This window comes from Oryza sativa, chromosome 11 (genome assembly GCF_034140825.1).
Source record: "Oryza sativa Japonica Group chromosome 11, ASM3414082v1".
Taxonomy (NCBI): domain Eukaryota; kingdom Viridiplantae; phylum Streptophyta; class Magnoliopsida; order Poales; family Poaceae; genus Oryza; species Oryza sativa.
In genome coordinates this window covers 17,400,451-17,413,760 of record NC_089045.1, presented here as the reverse complement: position 1 = coordinate 17,413,760, position 13,310 = coordinate 17,400,451, and the positions used below count along the sequence as shown (strand labels likewise).

Sequence of the window (13,310 nt, the reverse complement as noted above, 5' to 3'; positions counted from 1 at the left end):
ACCTCTGTCTTCACGATTGCCTCAGAGCCCTAGCCTAATAGCACCCTTGAGAGTAGAAGAGAGAGCCTCACCGCTGCCTTCCTTGCAGCCGCACGGTTACCAACGGGCCATTCGGGTGATGGTGATGCAGAGGATAGGAGGAAGGGGGTTGGTGGTAGTGGACGTAGAGTCGCTGTTCTGATCGCCCCTAGGGCTGGGGACGACAAATAAGCCCGCTTGACCCTAGAGACACTCCCTTCATCTATTTATTTTTGGAAGTGAAGTGTATAATCAAGTTATAGCTCTTTTCGGCAAAGATCTGAGTATTTTAGCAATTCCTTTTTTCTTCTAGTTATCCTTTTGAATTCAGCATGTCTTCAAATTTAAATATCTAACTTCTTTTTGTACAAATGGGAAGTTAAATAATACTCCCTCTATACTAAGATATAAGCATTTCAGCTATTTAAATATTGTATTAAAACATTATTACTTCTAGGATAGTTATTCCAATACACAAAAATTCAAGCATTTTCAATCAATGAAAAGCATCGAAAGAAAATATATACAATTAAGTTTATTAAAAAAGTATTTTGAACCAATAGGCATGAGATCTGCCTTGATTATATTAAGAAGAGGCGAAATATGTCGCAATGGTTTGCTTAGAAACTACAAGATTTAAAATTTGACCTAAGAATGCAAATTACAACTTTAGTTTATAAAATGTGACTAAAAAGATATCTCTTTCTGTTAACAGTGAAATTTGGTAATCGGCAAAGACGTCATCGGCTTATAATCATTATCGGCTGCAACATCTCGGAATCAGCCGATGGGAGTTATCAAGTCGCCAATAGTAAGATTCCTGCTATATTCGGTTAAGAAAATCAATCTACTAAAGGAAGCTTATCCCTAAGTGACCAAGTTTAAAGAGGATGCGGCATGGCAGTTTATCTATTAATTAGGAATAGTTTGTTAGTTTCCTTTTATCTTTAGGAAAGTGTGTTTAGTGTCCGATAAGGACTTTACATTTTCCTTTTATCTTTAGGTTAGTTTCTTTCTTGTCTGACAAGGACTTGTATCAACCCATGGGTATAAATATGTACACCCGGGGTCTATGTAATCTATCGCTACGATCAATACAATTTGGCGCATCGCCACCTTTTACCATTTCTACTTTTGTTTTTATGTTTCGGCGTGACTTGGCACCTGATGCGGGGCTGCATCGGTGTTCGATCTCCAGCTAAGGGGTAAGTCCAATGTTCCGCCGGCCCAGGCAATTGTATCGTTTACGTCGGCGTCGTTCAAGGCTGCATCAGTACATTCGACCTCTTGGATTGCTCTGGTTTGGATGATATATTTTCCTACCTATTTATCATATGTCTCTGTTAATCTAGTCTTAGCATATCAATTTAGCTCTATCGGCTGCTTCTCGTTTTAGGGTTTCTGCCGGTATCGGCTAAATCGCATTGCTAGATTAGATTAGCTTAGACATCTACCACCCTGAAAACTCAGTCAACGGCTTGATTGTCTAGATATCATGTTTCTTTTCATACTTAGTGTTGCATCAGTTAAGTTTGATCTAGTAAGTCATGCTTAGAACCATAATCTCTAGCCTACTTCTTGATTGCCAATAAGGGTTTCATCGGGGTTTCAGCCGGTGAGTTATCTGGACGTTGCATCGGCTCATAAGGATTGCATATACATATAAGTTGTATTGAGCCGATGACAACAAAGGTTTCACTGTTTAATCTAATCTTGTGGATTTCATGACATCGGACCTCCAGCCGATGTGTGATTTAACCTTCGGATCGATGCTTATTTATCATATCATTGCTAGCCGATTGGTTTATATTGGATTATATTGTTATTTTATTACATCATCATCAGCCGATTGCCTTTATATCATTATCCACATTGTACATATAGCCGATTGCCTAAACCCTATCGCTATCGGCTGGTATCGGCATCAGCTATTATCGGCTATCGGCTGGAACTACTCCATCGGCTTGTCAGCCGATTGGCTGCTTTGATCTACTATTTGCATATCTGCAACTTGTCAGTTGCAGGATCAAACTGACTGGCACGCCCGCATCTCATCATATTTGGACCTGCACTGGAGTTAAGCAGATCTCCCAGGCCGGTGTGTTCGATTTTTTCGTCAACACTTTCCCTCAATACAACCCCCCCCCCCAAAAAAAAAACTAAATCAGATGCAACAATCCTAATCTGACATTGTCCCTGGGCTTCACTGAGCCCACGGCCCCGAGGCCCGGACCAAAACTAGTTGATCATCTTTCCGATGTCTCCAACTCAGTCTGCTTGCTCCTTCGCGGTTGCCGGAGAGAGACAAGCGAGCGACGAGCCAGGCTACCACCACCAGCGCCGCCGCGGCGATGGCGGTGGAGATGATCTATGATGTGAAAACTCGCCCATCTTCCGCTTGTTCCTCACCCAGAGGCGGCGCTTCGCTTCCTCCAACAATAGGTAAGTGATGCCCCGCCCCTCCCCTCATTCCTTCTTCCAGAACCATAATCTTTTGCTTCCGCAATGCCCTATTGCTTCAAAACTCAAAAATCCTTCCTGTCATGTCATTGGAAGTATTAATTTTGTTTTATCAGGCTGACAGTTTTGCCCAAAGCAAAATGTTACTCCCTCTGTTTCAAAATATAGTAATTTATAGCTATTTATCTAGACAAGCATTTCAGACATATAGCTAAAAATTACTATATTTTGATACCAAGGTGTAGTTAACTGCTAAACGGCATGACATTTCATAACTGTATACACAATGGTACATTTCAGATGGTTAGTAAATGGCAATTGCTTTTGTGACCGAAGAGTCTTTTTTAATACAGTATGTGATAAAGATGAATATACCGCTGACGGGTTACTAGGTTTGATGACGGGGGACCTTTGGTTATCTACGTGTTTTGAGCATCGTACATTCTTAAAAAAAATTAAGTTTGAAAGATACTACTTTATATACCATCTGACTAGAAACCCTATCTTGATGCTCACATGCTGTAGAAGGAACATGCCAAATTAACGGTTAGGTTTATATACATGATGTTCTGTTGGAGGGTTGGAAACCTCTCTCCTCTGCACGCAAAACAGAGCAATAGATTAACGCATGATTACTTAAATATTAACTTAAAAAACTTGAAAATAAATTAATATGATTTTTAAAGCAACTTTCATATATAATTTTTTTTCAAAACACGTACCATTTAGCAGTTTGAAAAGCGTGCACGCGGAACAAAATGTGTACTATGTTTTGAGAAATAACATGTTTGAAAAGCGTGCACACAGAACAAAATACGTACTATGTTTTGAGAAACAACATGTTTTGGCAAAAGCTGGTTGTATATGATCCAACACGGATTTGGGCTTTTGCCAACTAAAGGGCTAAGGCCAGCCATACAAATGGGCTTCTCTGCTTATTTTTCTTCAAACAGTAAGGTTGTTTTGGGCAGAAATAAGTTCATCCGAGGTCCCTTAACTTGTCAATGAATCTGATTTCCGTCCTTCAACCGGAAAACCAGATACAAAACCAGTGGAAAATAAGTCTCAAGCCAGTTTAGACAGCGGTTTCAGTTGACGTGGTGCTCACATGGCTAATTTAACTCGGTATTTATCTGACATGGCACATAAAGCAAAATTTAACAATTTAATAAATAAAACAAAATATGTGGGCCCACATGTCAGTCAAATAATAAGATTAAAAAATAGTGGGGCACATATGTCAATGGGCCCCACTTCCTCCACCTCATCCCCTCTCAACTTCTTCCTCTTCCCTAGATGTGGCAGGCACATGCATCGACCGGCATGCCAGCGAGCGATAGCGGAGGCGTGGGGAGGCTGGCGAGCGGGGGTGGCACCGGGAGGCATGGAGGTGGGCGAGCCACTCACCGTGAGATGGAAGGCGGGCACGACGACTGGGGAAGAAGACGACCGCTAACACAACTCCACCGCCCTAGACTTGAGTGAGGGCCGCACTTTTGCTCCCCCTCCTCCCCTCTTCGTTCCCCCATCCACTTCTGGTTGTGGCCCCTGACGTGGCTCAGTCCCCTCCTCCGCCTCCTCCGACGTACGGTGAGGGCGGAGCTGGAGCCTGTCTGGGCATCGCGCCACCGACGCTCTCGGGCTTGTATAAGGGAAGAGGAAGAGAGGTTGCCATCAATGCGAGCGCGACCGACAGGGTGCGGCCGAAGAACACAACGGCCAAGATGGGACGATGCATCGCTCAAGCTCATCAGCTCCCTCTCCCTCACCTCCATCCTCTCCTCATCGAGGAACCTGGCCACCGACCGTCTTCTCTCTCTAGGCGTGACGCCCATCGTCTCTACTTGCTCCTCTCCTAACGGCCGCTTTGCACCACCCCTTCTCCCCACTGGCCACCGCCCTTTCCCCGCCGCTCGTCAGCCGTCGTGCCTAGAGAGAGGAGAAGAGAAAGGAGAGGGGAGAGAGATGAAGAGAGGGGAGATGGGGAGATAGAGGAGGAAGAAGCCCGCCAGGACAGAGGCGATAGAAGAGGAGGTGCCACGCCCGGAAATTCACTAATAATTTCCGAACTAATTTGTGCATAAAATCCTCGTCCAGGAATCAGCCGAGGTACACAAACTGATAATTTAATATACAAATCCATCATAATAATAACGTTACATACTTACAAAAGAAAAGAAAACAGCAGCGGAATAACAGTCTAGCGATGGCTTCAGCTCCACTCCCACAGGCAGCTCAACTGGGGTATAAGCCAAACGTCTTCTCCTTCTGGATCCTTTTTCTTTAATTGAGGTTGATTGATTATTGCAAGAATGAGCATATGACATACTCAACAAGCCACACAGCAAATATGCAAGTGCACAAGGATTCCGAAGGATGGCATAATATAGGGTTCATTTGCGAAGACAACATTTAGCAAACATTTAAGAGAAGTAAAACAGTAGAGTAATTAATCATCAATTTTAATCAACACTGAATAGCACCCCAATGCTGCACAGGCCCAACCAAACCTGAACAACCAACCCCGGTCGTACAGATCAAACCTCCAAACCAGGAGCTAAACAAATTATTACCAGTTATAGCATCAATAATTATTTGTGAGATGTGTGAGACTAATCACGAAAAACATTGCTCAACCCGCCCATAACCGCGGGCACGGCTATTCGAATAGTTTTACTCTGGCCAGAGGTGTACCACTGTACCCACAAGACACAGCCTCAACATCATGTCTACCATGCGTCGCGATACTAGAAAGTACCCGAATAGAGGCTGTGACAATACCCCCTGCACAACACAACTCACCACAGTGCACCATTCCTGAATCATAATCACCCCCTCTATAAATATAACCAGAGGCATGGACTCCCCAGCGACCCCCACGGACTTCTCGCCGCTTCTCAGTCTGATGCCCCGCAATGAATCATGCTATACAAAAGGTAAAGCCGTTGCCCACGCTGGCTTGTGGTTGGTACGGTTAATGTTTCACAACAGTAGCTCGCGAACCGGTCCTTAATTGTCATGAGCACGACCTTCAAAACCATGTGCTCACAACCCACCATTAATCATATTTTAATTACCAATTAATTATCATAACACGATTAACCATCGTGAGCTACCATTAAATATAACCATAAATAATAATGTAGTATATATGATTCATCCCATTAGTGAGCTAATGTTTCTAAGCATGGCTAAGCAATTATATATATAACATTTAGCTGAACCAAACCAATACATAAGGTTCAAGCTAATCAATTTATTACCCAAGGTATCAAGGAATAGGGCATTCAATGCAAATTGGCCATAACAAAGGAAAAGGTTCACACCACCCGGTGACATTCGAAAATAAATGCACAGTTAAAATAAATAGAGAATTTAAATATAGAATCAACATGCTCAAAGGATTGTGTTTAGGATCTGTGTGACTTGCCTTGCAATAATCGGTCTTCAATTAATCTTCTTGAACACTTCCGACGCACTCACGAACCTTCGCAACGACGGAAACGACAAGCTAACACGCAAAACGAAGAAAAAGACTAAGAAAAACCAAATAAACAGTACAAAACAAGCATAAACAGTACATGTGGATATTTTTAACATGTAGATTTTGATTTTAGATGAATTTAGCAACTTGAACCACTCGAATCCGAGTTACGATGATTTAGTTATGAATTTCCGAAGTTTAATCGATTTTCATCTAATAAAGAAAACCTAGAAAAAGGGATTTATGACGTCATCACTGACGTCATCATCGCCGGCCATGGCACGGTTGTCACGACCACCGGCAAAAGAGGGCTCGGTTGGGCCATCCGAGGACACCTACGCGTAGAGGACGACGACGCGAACTCACCGGTGCAAAGAACAACGACGGACGACGACGAACGACGGCCGGCGACGAGGTTCAATGGCGGCACGGTTCGGCTTGACGGCGGCGATGGCGCTCCGGTGGTCTTCGGCGGCTGCGAAGGGGCGGACGGGGTTCCTCTCCTCCGTGCGCACCCGACGACGGCGACGGACGGCAGCGGCGACGGCTACCGCGGCAGCGCAACGCGGCCGGAGGATCGCCGGCAACGGCGGCGGCTAGAGCAAGGCGGCGGCGGCTCTACGGGCGACGGGGGAGCTCGGGAGTTGGGGCAAACGAAAGAGGACGACCAGGGGATGCTATTTATAGGCTTGGATTGAAGAGATCGGACTCCAACCGAGAGGAATCGAAGCCGGAAAAACCGAGGGTTAGTTGGAGAGATAAACTCGAAAACGAATTCGATTCCGCGTTGATTTCTTCGGGATAAAGTCCGATTCTTGGGGGAAAAGATAGAGGAGGATAAGAGGAATATTTCCCCTCAACTAATTTTGCAAGCGGAGCATGGGATGCGGCGGATTTGGTGGAGGAAGCGGCGTCGGCTAGAGCACAGGACGGCAGCTCGGGCTTCTGTCCAAGCTTGAAGATGAACAGTATACGGGACGCAATTAGACTTTCGTCTTGGGCTGGCTGAAAAACAAAGGAAAGAAAGAAAGAGAAGGGGAGCTCGGCTGGGCCGACTTGGGCTGCACAGCACGCGCGCGAAGGAGAGAGATGTTGGGCTGAAATCAGCCCAACGGCTTAGGAGAGGATTTAACAACTTTCCAATTAAAATAATCACTGAAATGATCTTTGAATTGTTAAAAATACTTCCAATGCTCAAATAGTTTCAAGAAAAATCCTGAAAATACTTGGACACTCAAAGTACTTAAAAAAATTATAAGCAGACCATTTAATGATTAATTTAATATGTGAATAATTACTGAAATGTTCTTTGTATGGTTAAAATTAAGAGTTGAGCTCCGAAAAATCCGAAAAAATTCCAGAGAATATAATTAACCATGGAGAATTTAATAGAAATTAAATCCAGCCATGCTTTTTATTTAGAAAATTTTATTTCCCACATTTAACTTCTCTTGTAAATTAATGAACATTTAATATAACTTCTAATAATAATTTATTAAATAATTTATAAATCCTGAAACGAAAATCAGGATGTGACAGGAGGGGAGTGAGAATGACATGTTGGGCCCACGCGGACCCCTCCATTTTAATTATTTTTTGTTGTAACTGACATGTGGGCCTACAATTTTTATTATTTTCCAGATCACATTGCCACGTCTTTGCCACGTTGGATGAAGACTTAGTTAAAGGAGCCACGTAGGCATCACGTCAACCAAAACCGGGGTCAGCACTACCGAGGGATCTCGTTTGCACTAGTTTTGTAAATTGGGGATGTGTTGTTTCCGGTTTTTTGGTTCAAGGATGAAAATCGTATTCGGTGTAAGTTAAGGGACCTCGAATAAACTTATTCCTTTTGGGTACATGACATCTCATATCGGTGTTTGCTGTGTCGGCCTTATGCCAGCATCCTGCATCATTATTGGTGTTACTTCTGTTATTATTGATATGTCTGTTGAAAGTTGGAACCATGTATTTATTGTATCTCTCTGTATCCTCTTTGATGAACTAATGGTTTGTGTACATTTCTGAATTCTTATTTATAGCCTTATGGTCCAGCTTCAGACATCTGAGACTGATAGCTCAGTCAATAAATTCAGACAACTCATCTCACCTCGTGAATTGTGCAGTAATTTAGATAGTTTAAGCATTATGGATATGATTTCGTTACTAGAGGTGTAATAGCGTGTTACATCGGGTATATTATATAGGGTATCGTATGGGATGTTCGGGCACTAATAAAAAAACTAATTATAAAATCTGCCAGTAGTCCGCGAGAAAAATTTATTAAGCCTAATTAATCCGTCATTAATAAATGTTTTACTGTAGCACCACATTGTCAAATCATGGAGCAATTAGGCTTAAAAGATTTGTCTCACAAATTAGTCACAATCTATACAATTAGTTATTTTTCAGCCTGTATTTAATACTTCATACATGTGTTCAAACGTTCGATGTGATAGGGTAAAATATTTTAGGGTGGGATTTAAACAGGCCCATAATCTAACTTTTTTATTATTATGAACAAAACAAGGACCATAATTGAGGTACAAAATGTGCCTTTTTTTCTCTTTTACTTATATCATCAAAAATATATTTTCTCACATTATCCTTATATCATCGCAAACCATCCTTTTTCCATTATTTTGTGTTCTAACATGCCAAAATCATTTTGTATTTACCTTCTCGATATTCGATAGACATGGAAGTATTATTTGTATTCGTCTTCGTCCTTCATTATAATGTTCACATTATGGCTTACTTTTCCATAGTGAGAACTATTCACAGTCCAGAAATTATACAGAGGCCAATTTGAGTATTTCTGTACCAACTATTTGCCTTAATATTTATGTGCTATTAATGAAGCACCGATATGATAGGTTCTCTAGTTACGAGTGTATATTTAGTACTCCTGTATGTTGATTATTTCATTTGGCAATTTTCAGGTAATTATAAATCATCTGCATAAGCAGTGTTATCCCCCGACCAGTGATTGACCCGGTCAGGTCTTCGGTTGAACCGTAGGTTTTCTTTGCATACGTTCATTCAGGGATTATGGGCTTGCTTACTTTGACGTTACTACCAATCCTATTAAATTTTGATATGAGTAAATTGCATATTCACGGTACATCAACTTAGTAAGTTGGTGCAATTTAGTGAAGGAATTTGAGAAATAAGCATGCTATGACAACAACATGCTAAGTGGATGCAACGTAGTACAACAACTTAATAAATGAGTTTATGGGTACGACTATTTGAAAGGTGGGTGTGATTTTGATGCAATAACTTGAGAAGTGGTGTAAAAACTTAATTATGTATTTTTGGCTATATGTAAACAGTTTTTACTTACCCAGTTGTTAATAAACTTATGTAGATTTGTACAAGCATATTTTCTTTGTCATTCTAGTAACTAAAAGTCTGAGTAAAAAAATTTAAAAGTAAAAAAAATTACTGTGTAGAAATTTTCTAGTTGATATTTGAGATGGTAAAAAAAAATCTAAATCAATGGTGCAAATTAGGTGAACAATATATTCTTACAGATTACATCAAACATTATAAGATTAATTATATCTACGGAATTGCTATGTGATGACATATTAACATCGTGAAAAAACTTACATAGCACTCATTAACCAAGGTAGCACATATCTAGCCAAGTTATTGCACCAAAATATTAAATTATCAAATTCTTGTATTAAAGTGCACCCACTTGCTAAGTTATTGCACTTTAGACGTCACATTCTTCTTGTCCTAAATAGAACCCACGTATCAACGTGTTGTACTGTGGGTGTAATTTACTCTTTTGATAAAGTAAAAAACTGAACTTATACATATATAGCAATGCTATCTTACCAATATTTGGTAACTTTACGGCTTACTCGGTTTGGAGGAATTTGAATCCATAGGAATAGGAAAAATGAAGGAATATAAATGTTTGTACACATCAATCTATTGGAATTTTTCTAAGAGATTTGACTGGATGGAATAATTCTTATGTTTCCTCTATATAACTTGTAGAAAAGGAATTTTTTTTCTTTGGTTTTCTTATACTTCAATCATATAAATTGAATGACACTCATAAGAATTGATCTTTAGGAATCCAAATTCTTTGTTTTTCCTCCAAAACGAACAAGCCCTTACAAGATTTCACTATTGAAAATTCCCTCAAATTGTAAGGTTTTAAACTAAACATATCCAACAGTATTAAAATTTGATAATGTACAAATGTGGCAAATTTTAGTAGGGTAAAAAGTGGCTACAAAGTTAACAAGCCCTTATATATGATTGGTTGGTTGTATCACGTGGGTCAGAAAAGACTAGGTAGTTCTATGGGTTTTCGCTGGTCTAAATCGACTCGACTCCAGAGATATTCCCTTCGTCCTAAAAAAACTCAACTTCTGGAATTTGAGTTTTATCTCATAAAAAATCAACTTCTAACACTCTATCTACTCTCAGCATATAAAACGACAAGTTTTATCCCTTAAATACCCTATACCTACCTATCACTATTACTACTTTTTCTAATAATGATAGGTATTTTGGTCATTTTTACTCTCCACTACTTTCTTAGGATTATAGGGTTTGATATTTTGTGGGACTGAGGGAGAAGTCTAATAGCCTGGACTGAACAGGTGAAGGTGTTAGGTCTGGCCAAATCGTGGTCCTAGCGTTTCGAGTGACTTGAAACGATAATTTACTCGTTATTCTTTAAAATGATTTTCAAATTACTAAACTGTTATTGTGTGAAAAAAATTATATAGAAATTTCTTTAAAAATTATATTAATCTAATTTTAAGTTTGTAATAACTAATATTTGATTAAAATTATACGCTAATGACTTATCTAGTTTTTTCTCAGCCAACACTGCTGGAGAGATGCACATCTCTCCCAGTTCGTAACCCCCTTTATTCCCGGGTAACGAACCGGAAGAAAAAATCCGGGATTAAAAATGGATTTTTAGTCCCGGTTGGAGACTCCAACCGGGAGTAAAAATAAAAGCGCCACGTAGCGCTTTCTCTTTCTCTTTTCTTTTTTTATTTTTTTTGCTACTTTCATATTGATTTTGCACTGAAGTCAATAATAAATTCATCCACACAGACAAAATCATTCAACATCACAGATTCATTTGTAACTTCATAGAAATATCTGAAAATCATCCACAAATTTACATCACAAAATCATCCACAAATCCACAAATCCGTCAGCGGCCGCCTCCCATCCGCGCCGCCTTCTCCCTGCGCCCGCCGCCTCTACCACCGCGCCGTCGCCACGCGGGGCCGCTGTCACCCGCCACGCACAGGCCGCCGCCTCCCTCTACCGCTACGCGGGCTGCCGTCGCCCACCACGGTCACCGCCTGCTGCTGCTCACCCCGCCGGGCGCGGCCCTACCGCCGCTGGCCGCCTGCCCGCTGCCGCGGATGACAGGAGGGGAGGGGACGAGAGGAGGAAGGGATCTGAGGTGTTGGAGGCTCTCAAATCCAATCTTATCTAGATATTTTGGTGAGGAGGAAAGTCTCGTCTGGGACTTAACCGAACAAATATGGTAGAGAAATATTTACTCACGGTTAGAGTTACCAGCCGGAACTAAAGATGGATTTTCAGTCCCGGGAGTAAAGATCTAAATAATCTTTAATCCCGGTTGGTAGTACCAACTGGGACTAAAGTGGTGATCTTTAGTCTCGGTTGGTATCAACCGGGACTAAAGCTCCTCGGCCCCCTGACAGGGGATGAATCAGGACTAAATATCATCTTTAGTTTTTAACCAGGACTAAATATCAAAAAAATTTAAACCGGGACTGAAGAACACCAACCGGGATTAAAGATCAATTTTTCTTTAACTGGGACTAAAAACATTTTTTGTTAGAACCAAAACTATTATGAAAATCAGCCGACCCAGTAAAGATCACTTCTCCTGTAGTGCAAAATGCTAAGTAGAACTTACCCTAATAACACAATACACCAGTACTGTACAAGGTTAAAAGACCCATAAAATTGTCCTGAATTACATGAAAAATAATAAAAGTGAACAGCGATCAATATTTATGCGTATAATATGATATTTAACAAGTTAGTATCTGAATGCATTTACTTTCGGCTGCAAAATGCAAATTACAAGTTGCTTTTAGAAGAAGCTTGCACATATATTTTCACGCCAAAATTGGAAGTTTGGTTGAAATTGGAATGATGTGACGAAAAAGTTGAAAGTTTGTGTGTGTAAGAAAGTTTTGATGTGATGGAAAAGTTGGAAGATCGAAGAAAAATTTTGGAACTAAACTCGGCCTTATATAGACTTTACGCCTTTACTTGCCAGGAAAATGCTCTCTGTTGTACCTGGGCACATTTTATAGGTGTATGCTATAAAATTGTGCACATCTTATGAGTGTGTTAAGTTCACGCTAAAATTGGAAATTTGGTTGAAATTGAAACGACGTGATGAAAAAGTTAAAAGTTTATGTATGTAGAAAAGTTTTATGTGACGAAAAAGTTAAAAATTTGAAGAAAAAGTTTGGAAATAAACTCGGCCTAGGTATCTACATATGTGAAAGCAACAAGCTTTCTCAAAAAGCCAGGTCATGTGAATAATAATAGCCTTAGGATGAGAGTAGGAATAAAATTGGACCGTTGGATCCATTTGTGTTATACCAATCACACATCAGGAAAGTTCCAGATTAATAGGTCCTATGCATCGATCGGTGTATATACATATAGTTTCATATGGTAGTAGTGAAAGCAAAACTAGTATAGATGGAGAGCACCAGCAGCTCGTCTCATTGACCCGCAACTACAGAAATCCATCCACCGTAGTGCCAATTCTATTAGGCCCTGTTTAGTTCAAAAATAAAAAATTTTATGCTACCATATCGAATAAATTGGACACATGCATGGATTATTAAATGTAGGCAAAAAAAACCAATTACACAAATTACGTGTAAATTGCGAGATGAATCTTTTAAGTCTTATTCTGCCATGATTTGACAATATGATTCAACAGTAAACATTTGCTATTGATGGATTAATTAGGCTTAATAAATTCGTCTCGCAGTTTCCTAACGGAATCTCTACGTTTAATACTTCAAATGTGTGTCCGTATATCCGATGTGACAACCAAACCCAAAAATTTTCCCCAGTTAAACAAGGCCCTACTCCCTTCATCTCAAAATATAGCTACCTTTAATATATATAATTTATCCTACTTCACATATTCCTTCATCTCAACCAACTACAACCATTTTCTATTTAATTTCATCATATACTTCTTTATCTTAATCAACCATAACCTTCACAGTTTCTATCAAAAACAAAAATAAAACACAACCCTCCCATTTAATTTTATTGCCCTCTCCTTAATCCC

General features: G+C 40.2%; 1 long non-coding RNA gene across 1 annotated transcript; it reads right to left on the bottom strand.

Annotated features, from left to right (window-relative positions):
• Positions 1 to 4,588: 4,588 nt before the first annotated feature.
• On the bottom strand, positions 4,589 to 6,943 carry LOC136353862 (uncharacterized). Its single transcript, XR_010737336.1, has 2 exons — positions 6,329 to 6,943; positions 4,589 to 5,989 (listed from the first exon to the last, which is right to left on the bottom strand). It is a non-coding gene; the product is annotated as an uncharacterized lncRNA (long non-coding RNA).
• Between the last annotated feature and the right edge of the window lie 6,367 nt (positions 6,944 to 13,310).